This window comes from Suricata suricatta, chromosome 4 (assembly GCF_006229205.1).
Source record: "Suricata suricatta isolate VVHF042 chromosome 4, meerkat_22Aug2017_6uvM2_HiC, whole genome shotgun sequence".
NCBI classification, from domain to species: Eukaryota; Metazoa; Chordata; class Mammalia; order Carnivora; family Herpestidae; genus Suricata; species Suricata suricatta.
In genome coordinates this window covers 117,871,329-117,882,483 of record NC_043703.1, presented here as the reverse complement: position 1 = coordinate 117,882,483, position 11,155 = coordinate 117,871,329, and the positions used below count along the sequence as shown (strand labels likewise).

General features: G+C 39.0%; 1 long non-coding RNA gene across 1 annotated transcript; it reads right to left on the bottom strand.

Annotated features, from left to right (window-relative positions):
* Positions 1 to 1,059: 1,059 nt before the first annotated feature.
* Positions 1,060 to 5,237, bottom strand: LOC115290005. The gene is made up of 2 exons (XR_003907908.1): positions 5,188 to 5,237; positions 1,060 to 1,294 (listed from the first exon to the last, which is right to left on the bottom strand). It is a non-coding gene; the product is annotated as an uncharacterized LOC115290005 (long non-coding RNA).
* Between the last annotated feature and the right edge of the window lie 5,918 nt (positions 5,238 to 11,155).

Below are 11,155 nucleotides of genomic sequence, written 5' to 3'. Positions count from 1 at the left end.
TACCTTCCCACTCTGATTCTGGGCTCAGCCTTTTGACTGTCTTTGGCTAATAAAAGGAGGTGGAAGTGACAGTCAGCCAGTTCTGACCTCAAAAGGACATGTGTATGTCTTTCTGCTTGCTTTCCTGCCCCTGCCAACACCTGGGGAACAGACTCAAACCATTCTCCTGGAAGAAGAGAGGCATGCTGGAGTGAAGCTGAAGCTCCGTGGTGGTCCCAGCTGAGGCCAGCCTTGACAGGCTGGCATGTGAGTGAGCCGGTCATCACCGGCAGAGCCATCTGGCCACCACTACAGTCATCCCTCTCCACCCAGCTGACCCCAGATACCTGGACAATAGATACTTATTGTTGAATGCACAGATTTTGTTGTGGCTTATTAAGCAGCATTATTGTGATAATAGGTGACTGATATGCCTGCCTTGTGGGGTTGTTGCAGGATAAGAAGAGATAACGAGTGTAGACCACTTCGGTCATTACCTAACACACAGTAACTACACTAACAAGTGTTAGTTATCATTATCGGAGACAGAGATTATTCTCCTGGGGCCACAAGACAGGCTGGGAAGGCTAAGGATTTTGTGCCTCTCCAAACTCATATATTTTTCTATCTCTCATTGTTTATTTAGTAATGAAAATATGAATTTATATTAATAATTATTTTATACAAAGCCAATTTATTTATTAGGCCATTTCTACTAACAAAACAGAGCTGATGTCTAGGTGGGGAAAAAAAGGCAAAATACCTGCCACATTTCTGCAATTCTACTTCCTTTCAGGGGTTCTTTTGTGGTTTGCAGACAGGAAAACTTCTAGGGAACTATTCTGACGGGTGAAAACTCAGAAAACACAACAAACCTCTCATCCCCAGTAAATGACACTATGCCATGCATTATTAAGTTTGGAAGTTCCAGCTCGACCAGACTTCTAACTCTTAGCTGACTGACTACATGTTGAGTCATAAATATACTTGACAGAAATAGAATGCACTCACCATGAGGGTTTTTTCCCTTCCTTTTATTATTTTCATATGAAATCACAGCCTGCCTCTGCAGAAGCAACGCATATTTCTTCAGTTTATTGTGGTAGAGGTTTAATATCCCTTAGATTAATCAAATGTCCTGGAACTTTTACAGTGATCCCACTCCTTGCTTGCTTTGGGATCATCTTTCTGTGGGAAACCGTGTGCTCTAATGTCCCCTTTGAAATGGCATCTGTAGATGCTGGCAAAGAATTCCGGTGGAGCAGTGTGGCACTGCATGTCGGCGTCTTGCTTTACAGTTGGAAGAGATTACCTACTTGTAATGGGAGGTGCAGAAAACACGCTCTGTCAAACCAAAGGGTAAGAAGCCTCTAAACGCCAGTCTACACTTCTCCACCTGCCTTTTATTCCATGATTGATTGAAACAAAATACAACGAGGCTATTATCTATTCCTTCAGCAATTAATGTTAAATGCAAGCAGCAAAGCACAGTTGAGTTTATACCCCAACAGACTCAGGCTAATTATCCAGAAGCTTCCCTCCTGTTCAAGTGTCCTCACAAGGGTGAGGGCCCTACTGGCAAGGTTCCTGGAAGTTAAAGTTATTTGCAGTTGTCCCCGTTTGAGGAGTGAAGAGTCTCTTCCGTAAGTCTCCCCCCCACCACCCCGGTTTCCCTAGACTCAAATCCCAGCTCCGCCACGTGTTAGCTGTGTGACGTTGGGCAAGTTGCTGAGCCCCAATATGCATCTGTTTTTTCATCAATAAAATGAGGATTTTCATGAAGTTTTGTGAAGATTCAATTCTATAATTTGTGTAAAGTGGTTAATACAGTACCTGCCACATTGTCAGAACTCATTTATTTATTAAACAATAACTTATTTATTGAGCCTATTGTGAGTGTGGGGTAATGGGAGGATTGAGCTGCAAGGAGGAAAAGCTGTCTTTCTATTTCTTCGTGTTATCTCCAATTTCTTTCTTCAAAAGTTTTATAGTTTTCAGAGTACAGGTCTTTCACACTTTGGTTAGTTTTATTCTTAGGTATCTTATTATTTTTGGTGCAATTGTAAATTGTTTTAATTTTTTAATTAAAAATTTTTTTCCAATGTTTTATTTTTGAGAGAGAGAGAGAGGGAGACACAGAATCCAAAACAGTCTCCAGGCTCTGGACTGTCACCACAGAGCCCAATGTGGGGCTTGAACCCACAAGCCATGAAATCATGACCTGAACTGAAGTCAGACTCTTAACTGACTGAGCTACCCAGGCACCTCTTCTTGTTTCTTCTTTATTAATGTGTAGAAATTCAATGGACATCTGTACATTGATTTTGTATTCTGTGACCTTGCTAAATTCATTATTCAGTTTTAGTAGTTTTTTTGGTGGAGTCTTTAGAGTTTTCTATATATAGTATCATGTCATCTGCAAATAGTGAAAGTTTTACTTCTTCCTTATTAATTTGGATGGCTTTTATTTATTTTTATTGTCTAACTGCTGTGGCTAGGACTTCCAGTACTATGGTGAATAAAAGTGGTGAAAGTGCACATCCTGGTCCTATTCATGATCTTAGGGAGAAAGCGCTAAGTTTTTCACCACTGAATATGATGTTTGTTGTCAGGTTTTCATATATGGCCTTTATTACCCCTCTAAACCTACTTTGTTCAGAATTTTTACCAAAAATGGATGTTGTACTTCATCAAATGCTTTTTCTGCATGATTGAAATGATAATATGGTTTTTATTCATTTATTGATGTGATATATCATGTTGATTGATTTGTAAATATTGAACCACCCTTGCATACTGGCAATAAATCTCACTTGATCATGGTAAATGATTTTTTAAATTGTATTGTTGGAGTCTGTTTGCTAGTATTTTGTTGAAATTTTTGTATCTATGTTCAAGGATATTGACTCTTAGGGACCTGAGTGGCTCAGTTGGTTGGGCATCCAATCTTGATTTTAGGCTCAGATCATGACCTCATGGTTCATGGTATAGGGCCCTCTGTGCTGACAGCATGAAGCCTGCTTGGGATTCTCTCTCTCCTTTTCTCTCTGCCTCTCCCCTGCTTGTGTGCATGCTTGTGCGCACGCGCTCTCTCTCTCTCTCAAAAATAAGTAAACTTAAAAAAAAAGATATTGACTTGTAGTTTTCTTTTCTTTGTTGTTGTGACTTTATCTGGTTTTGTATCAAGGTAATGCTGGCCTCATAGAATGAATTTGGAAGTTTTCCTTCCTCTTCTATTTTTTGGAATAGTTTGAGAAGAATAGGCATTAACTCTTGTTTAACTGTTTGGTAGAATTTGCCTGTGAAGCCATTTGGTCCTGGACTTCTGTTTGTTGGGTGTTTTTGATTACTGATTTAGTCTCCTTGCTAGTAATTTGTCTACTCAAATTTTCTATTTCTTCCTCCCTCAGTTTTAGTAGGTTATAGGTTTCTAGAAATTTATCCATTTCTTCTAGGTTATCCAACCTGTTGGCATATAGTTTTTCATAATATTCTCTTACAACTGTTTGTACTTCTGTGGTGTTGGTTGTAAGAAACAGACCTTTAAATCTCAGTGGTGTGTTTCTCCTAGAGTTGCAGCTAAAGGTGCAGTTGAGAAAATTATAGTCTTTCTCTTCAGGATAAATTCTTCCTGTGACTCTACTTTATTTCCCTAGTAGAGCCTAATATCTGCCCCATTTTTAAATAAAACTCAAGATTATTGTCTTAGCATAGGTTAGCAAACGGTTTTTGTAAAATTCCAGAGAGTAAGTATTTTGGGCTTTGCAGACCAATGGGCTCTGTTAACTCTGCCCATGTAATGCAAAAATTGTCAGAGACACAGAAGTGAATTGGCTTGGCTGTGTTCCAAAAAGGCAGATTCAGGCCAAACTTAGACCACAGATTGCTGAGACCTGGTCTATGTCATTAGCTCCATTTAATTTCCTGTTCTTTCTTAAAACTGTTGACCTCCCCACTCTCCTGAGACTGTTCTTATCGAGATGACCAATGGCTTCCATGTTGCTAATTCCCAATAGTCAATTCTCAGTCCCTATTCTAATCTTTCCAATAGTTGTATTTGACATAGTTGATCACTCTCCCTTCCTTGAAACATTTTTTTCTGGGACGCCTGGGTGGCTCAGTTGGTTAAGTGGCCGGCTTTGTCTCAGGTCATGATCTCGCAGTTCCTGAGTTCCACCCCCGCGTAGGGCTCTGCGCTGACAGCTCAGAGCCTGGATCCTGCTTCAGAGTCTGTGTCTCCTTCTCTCTCTGCCCTTCCCCTGCTCACTCTCTCACTCTGTATCTCTCAAAAATAAACAAACATTAAAAAAATTTTTAAAAACCTCTTTTTCTTCCTGTAGCCATCAAAGCATCTTTGTTAGCTTGGTTTCCTCCTACATCACTGGCTTCTCCTTCTTTTCCTTTTTACTGGATCTTCATCTTCTCCCTGATTCTTAGTACTGAATGGCCTAAGGGCTAAGGACCCCTTCTCTTTTATATTCCACTTCATTTCCATTAAGTTTCATGGTCTTAAATATAATTTATATGCTAGTGATTCTTAAATTTTTATTCCCAGCTCAAATCTCTCTCCCACTTCTGAAATTACATTTCCATTGGCTAATTAAGCACCTCCAGTTGGAATCTAGCAAACACCTAAAACTCAGATTGTCCAGAATTAAACTTCAGTTCTTTGTCCATAAACCTGACCACCTGACCCCTGTTGGCTTTCTCATTTTAGTTAGTGGCTATCCCATACTTTTAGTTATTCCCAAATCTTGGAGTTTTCTTTGTCCCAGTGCTCTCACATCCTGCATTCAACCTGTCAACAAATCCTATTGACTTTTATTTCCAAAATTATATTGAGAAAATATGTTCACATCACACCTGCTACCTTGCTGGTCCAAGCCTGGATAACTGATATAGCCTTCTTCTTAATTTCCTTGATTCCCCTTCCTTCTTACAATAATTCTCAGTACAGCAATTAGAGATATCCTTTAAAAATAGAAGCCAGGTCCTATAATTCCTCTATTAAACCCCCATTTCATTCACCATAAATGCCAAAGTCTGTACAATGCCTAACAAAGACCTGCATTATCTCATGTTCTCTCTGATCTTGTGTCTTACTCTTCTTCCCTTGACTATTCTAATCAAAGTGACACAGACTCACCAGGCCCTTGGTAAGGCCCTTGTCCCTGCTGTTTCTTTTTTCTCATTGAGTTCTACCCTTACCATCCTATTTAAAACTGTAGCCTCCTCACTCCCCAGAGTCTCTCATCCACCTCCTGCTTTCTTCTTTCTATGACATCTACCTCCTTCTAATGGGTGTGGCTGCGGCATGTCAGGTCTACAAGGGCAGAGGTTCCATTTGTGTTATCCATTGTTATATCCCCGACACTGAGAATGATGCCTGTTTATAATAAGAACTCAGTAAATATTTACTGAGCAAATGGATGTTCTTAGCACTAGAGATTACTGTGCTCCTAGAATTGGTTTATTTTATGGACAATGTAAATTTTGTAACTGATCACATTTTCCTCTTCACTTTGACTACTTGGAAACTTAGAGCCAAATTTATACCACTTATAGAGGGCCTCAATGCATTCAATGGCTTCTGGTAGAGAACTTCAGTTCTGGAGCTCAGTGTCTTGGCTTTGAATCCCAGCCCCACCATTTAATAGATGGATAACTTTGGACAAGTTAGTTAGCAATTTTGTGATTCAGTTTTCTCTTAAAAATGGGCATGAAAATAATCACTTCTTTCAAAGGGTCATTGGGAGAATAAAATGAAATAGTAGATATCAACAGAGCCACCCAGGCACCCCATAAGGTACTTGGAATAAGGTTCAGTAAACTGAAAGAGCCAAAAAATAGTTTGCTTATATTATTAAGATGGCCAACTATCTTGGTGTGCCTGGGACTCAGGGATCTCCCTGGACATTGGCTTTCAGTGCTACAAGCAGGACAGTCCCAGGCACACTGGCTGACTTTTTTACACTGATATTTCCCTTTGTCTCTTTTTATTTATTTTATTTTGCTGTACAAGATTTTGAAAGTTACCTTACATTCTTGATGAAACAGAATGCACTATGAATAAATCATACATAAATTCATATATAATGCTGTGAACATAATGTGCTAACAAATGCCAATAAACCATATGCTTTAGAAAGGAAAAATAAATTACTAAAGGAAGACATAGCCATTTCTCCTCTAACAGGATTTAAATTCACTCTTCTCAGTACTCTATGCAAAGCAGATGCATAAAAAGATAAGGCAGAGATGACAAAGCCTGAAAAACTCCATCACAAGCAAAGTTTAGTATCATATAGCAGCCATAAGATTATGTAAATGAAAAGACTAACACTGTTAAGTGTCACACAAATGTTGGTTGATATTATTATAACAGTCTGGTCTTATGATACCCTGAGGCTTTTTGAATAACAGAGAAGTGCTAATAAAATGAGACCACACAGTTTAGAAATACAATTTAAAGTGTTTGTGTGTGCAATCTTCTGCATATCCTCCATGTCATCAGTCTCTCCTGTAACGGTCTTTGTTGGCATTTCCCCTCCCCTCTAACTTTTGTGAATATGTGAAATTTGAAACAGATATCAACATCTTTCTTAACACATAGTCATTAGGGTTTCTGGAATGGCAATGTGAGTTGTTCTATAGACTCTCTCCTCAGGAAAACAACTGTTAACTGATGACAACTATTAAAAAGTTCTTTTTTAAGTCTCTAGAAATTGTCCTAAGGGCATATGGCAAATAGAGAAACATCCATTCAAGAAAATTTGGTATGTTGGTAAGAAGAGTGAGAACTTGATCAAATGTGGCATTTGATCCATGACCTGCTCCTCCTCTGTTCCCCAGCTTGGCAGGATGGGGGCTCTCCTAGGGACAGGTGAAGCCAGGAACATAGGCTGCCTCTTCCCCAGCTCCCAGTCCACGACTGTGATATCATCCCAGGAGAAACAGCAACCATCCCTACCCCCAACTCCAGGCCTCCTGTTGCAGAAGCTCTACTCTAGGATAGAGCAGCTGGGAGATCTGGAGCTCTCTTCTTCCATTTAGTCCCCACTCATAGGGAAGTCTATTGTGTAGCAGGATGAGAATAACGGGCCCAATTATTCCAGCTTGCTCACAGGGTTGAAGTTTCATGCCAGAAGAGGAACATCAGGAAGACCAGAGTTAATGCCCCCACACAGTGTCCCATTCATAAAGCAAGGGTGTCATTCCAAGAGAAGTGGCCTGCTATCCCAACATCCAGCTCTGGAACAGTGGTGTAGAAATTTTGTCTAGGGGAAAACACAGACTGTAAAAACAGAGAGCATCAAAGCCCACGCCACCACCACCAAAGGAACTGAATTTTTTGAGAACAGAACATGGACGTTCAAGACCAAGGATGCTGTCAAAACAATGAGAACAACCAATTCAACTTCAGAGCATCTGTAAGTTTAACTAGAGAACCAACAGAAGAAATATCTAGGAAGAGCCTTGCTGGGATTGATATAAGCCTCAAAGACTGTCTTCAAAACTACCCGTTTGAAGGCACCTGGAGTGAACTAGATCAGACTGTGAAGCAATTAACAGCTCCACTGTTTGATCTATAGCACTGCTGAAAACAAATAGAGCAACATCTGGCATTTAGTGGGAGTTAACACCTGGGTTGTGATAACATTAGAGGCACCTTAACAGAGAGATCAAGGAAATAAACTATCAAAGAGAACCATACTAAAATCATTGTCACCCTAGGATGTGCATGACCAAGACTATGTCCCCTGAGGAACAACATCCGAGGCTGCCCATAGAGGGAGATAAACTGAAATTGCCCAGGTAAATCATTAAACAAACAAACAAGCAAGCAAATAATACCACCAAGCCCCTGTGTTGAGGGGAAGTGTGTGTGTGTGTGTGTGTGTGTGTGTGTGTGTGTGTGTGTGTGTACACACAGGGGGTAAATTAATATCAAGATTGCTACAGTATATTATCTAAATGTCCATCTTTCAACAAAAACTATGACAAATGAAAAGAAACCAGGAAGTGTGACCCATACAAAGGAAAAAGTAGGCAATAGAAACAACCTTTGAGAGAGCCCAGATGTTGGATTTAGCAGACAAAGACTTCAAAACAGATACTATAAACATGTTCAAAGAATTAAAAGGAAACCATGATTAAAGAATTAAGAGAAAGGAGATGACAATTTCACATGAAATAGATAACATCAGTAAAGAGATAGAAATTATAAAACAAAAAAACAATGGAAATTTTAGGATTGAAAACTACTGTAACAAAAATGAAAAATTCACTAGAAGACTCAACAGTATATTTGAGTTGGCAGAAAAAAGAGTCAGCAAAGCTGGACATAGAAGAGTAGAGATTATGCAATTAGAACAGAAAGAATGGAGAAAGAAAAATGAACAGAGACTCAGAGAAATCTGAGGCATCATTAAGCATTAAAACATATTCATAATAGAGGAAAGAAGAGAGAAAAATTAGCAGAAAGAATATTGAAAGAAATAATGGCTGAAAACTTCTTAAATTGAAAAGCCCCATCTACATATACCAAAATACCATAAACTCAACAGACTTCATTGCATAAACATGGGGGAATCTAGACTCAGACACATCAGAGTTAAAAAGCCAAAGACAGGAGCATCTGAATGGCTAGGTCGTTTAAGTGTTCAACTCTTGATTTTAGCTCAGATCATGATCTCATGTTTCATGAAATCTGTCAGCATAGAGCCTGCTTGGAATTCTCTCTCTGTCCCTCCCCAGCTCACACACATGTGAACTCTCTCTCAAAATAAATAAATAAAATTTAAAAGCCAAAGACAAGAGAAAATCTTGAAAGCAGCAAAAGAAAAGTAGCTTGTCACAAACAAGGACTCTACCATATGATAAAACAATTTCCCTCTGGGTATATTACTGAAGGAGATAAAATCACTATCTTTCAAAAAAATTATTTTTAATGTTCATTTATTTTGGGGAGAAAGAGAGAGACCGAACTTGAGCAAGGGAGAGTCAGAGAGAGAAGGAGACACAGAATCTGAAGCAGACTCCAGGCTCTGAGCTGTCAACACAGAGCCCGATGTGGGGCACGAACTCACGAACTGTGAGATCATGATGTGAGCAGAAGTCAGATGCTTGACTGACTGAGCCACCCAGGCGCCCCAAAATCACTTTCTTGAAGAGATATTTGCACTCCCGTGTTCATGGCAGCATTATTCACAACAACAGAGGCATGAAACCACCTAGGTGTACACTTACGAATGAACAGATAAAGAAACCATTAAATATGTAAAACACTTTGTATTATATTAATCGTATTATATTAATTATATTATGTTATATTATATATATTCCATGTTATGCACACACACACACAGACACACACACAAATGTAACAGTGTTCAGCCATAAAAAAGAAGGAAATCCTGCCATGTGCAAAAATATGGATGAAATTTGAGATTATACTAGGTGAAATAAGTTAAAGAAAGAGAAAACTATGATTTCAGTTATGCATGGAATCTAAAAACATAAAACTTATAGAAACAGTAGAACAGTGATTATCAGAAGGTGGGGGTAGGGAATGGGGAGATATTTGGTCAAAGGTACAGACATTTAATTATAGTATGAATAAGTTCTAGGGATCTAATGTACAGCATGGTAACTCTAACAATACTATATTTCATACTTGAAAGTTGCTATGAGAGTAGAACTTTATTTATTTATTCTCTCCCCCCACCCAAGATTTTGGTCTATTTTAAATAATGTGAGGACACCTCTCAGCATGAGGTCTTCATTTGACCTTTGCCTACCAGTGAGAGGCCCTTTCAGGTGGGTTTTCCAGAGCCGAGGAACAATTTGTCCAAAGGTCCTCAGTTTACATTCTTGTAAATCAGAGAATTACCAGAAACTTTGAAACTATACGTATTTTTTCTGCATTATAGACTTCTTGTGTCAGACAGAATCCTGGCAGAAAACAGAAGCAAACTCAAATGGGGTAAACTGAGAAGCCTTAAAAAGAGAGGGAGACTATTTACCAAAAGTGAGCAGAGTTAGGAAACCTGTTAGAGGGAGAGGACAGTAACCTGGAATAATAGTCAAGAGGAGCTATTACCAGCCTTTTCTCTGAAGAGGCAAAGAGAGGAAGCAGCTACTAGATTTCTTTCATTCAACAAATATTTTTTGAATGCATATTATGCACCATGGGAAATATAGATTCTACAAATGAGATATTCAGGTAGGTGGGTATTATATTGCTATTACTATCATGTATGTGATCGATGTAGTGCTAAAGACATACACATTGTCTCCTACACCCCTCCAAACTGCCCTTGAGGAAGATAATACCAACAGCGTTCCTGATTTACAGAAGAGTGAACTGAGGCTCAGAGGGGTTAACTTGCCTGTCTTTCTAGAGCTTGTGTTTGGCAGAGCTAAAACATTAAGTCCAGGCGTGTCTGGCTGTAAAACTTTTAGCCCCTGTGTATATTTGTTCTTCCACATCAACTGCTGCTAAGAAAGCAAGCCTGTGGTGATCCCACCTTTGAGAAATAAATGTGGCCTTAGAAAGGGAAGGGCTGCTTGAAATCTTTACAGTGTTATCAGATTAGTTGTACCTTATTTATCAGGTGTGAAATTGGTTTTTAATCCTCTGCTGGTAAGCACACATGCACTCCTAGTTGTAGCTGACTTTTCTTGATCTTTCAATCATTTATTTACTTAAAAAAGATTGACCCACCCCAAGCAAATGCAGCCAGTCCTGCATTCTGCTACGTTTTGGAAATGCACAGGTGAAGGGTTGACTAAGTCCCTGTGTGTTACAGCTACTCATTAAGTTCGAGCATCCCTGAAACTAAGCCCACCCATTAATTAGCAATCCCAGAGGCACCAGAGATCCAAGAAAACCATACTTCTACAATTCCACAATGCCAAAGAAAGGGGTGTAAATTAGACTTGGCCCATTTTGCTATCAGTTTCTATCTTAATTAATTCCAAATATTATAAATAGAACATTGTCTCTAGACAATTCTCCTTAGATCCAGCAATTTTTCAATAACTGCTACTTGAAAACATTTGCATAGTTCCTTTCAAAGTCAGCTAGGAAGATTTATGTGGCAAGACGGTATATGAATAGATAGAAAACTTTCAGTAGCGAGTTTTTTTTAATAGGGCTTTATGATGTTGAAAG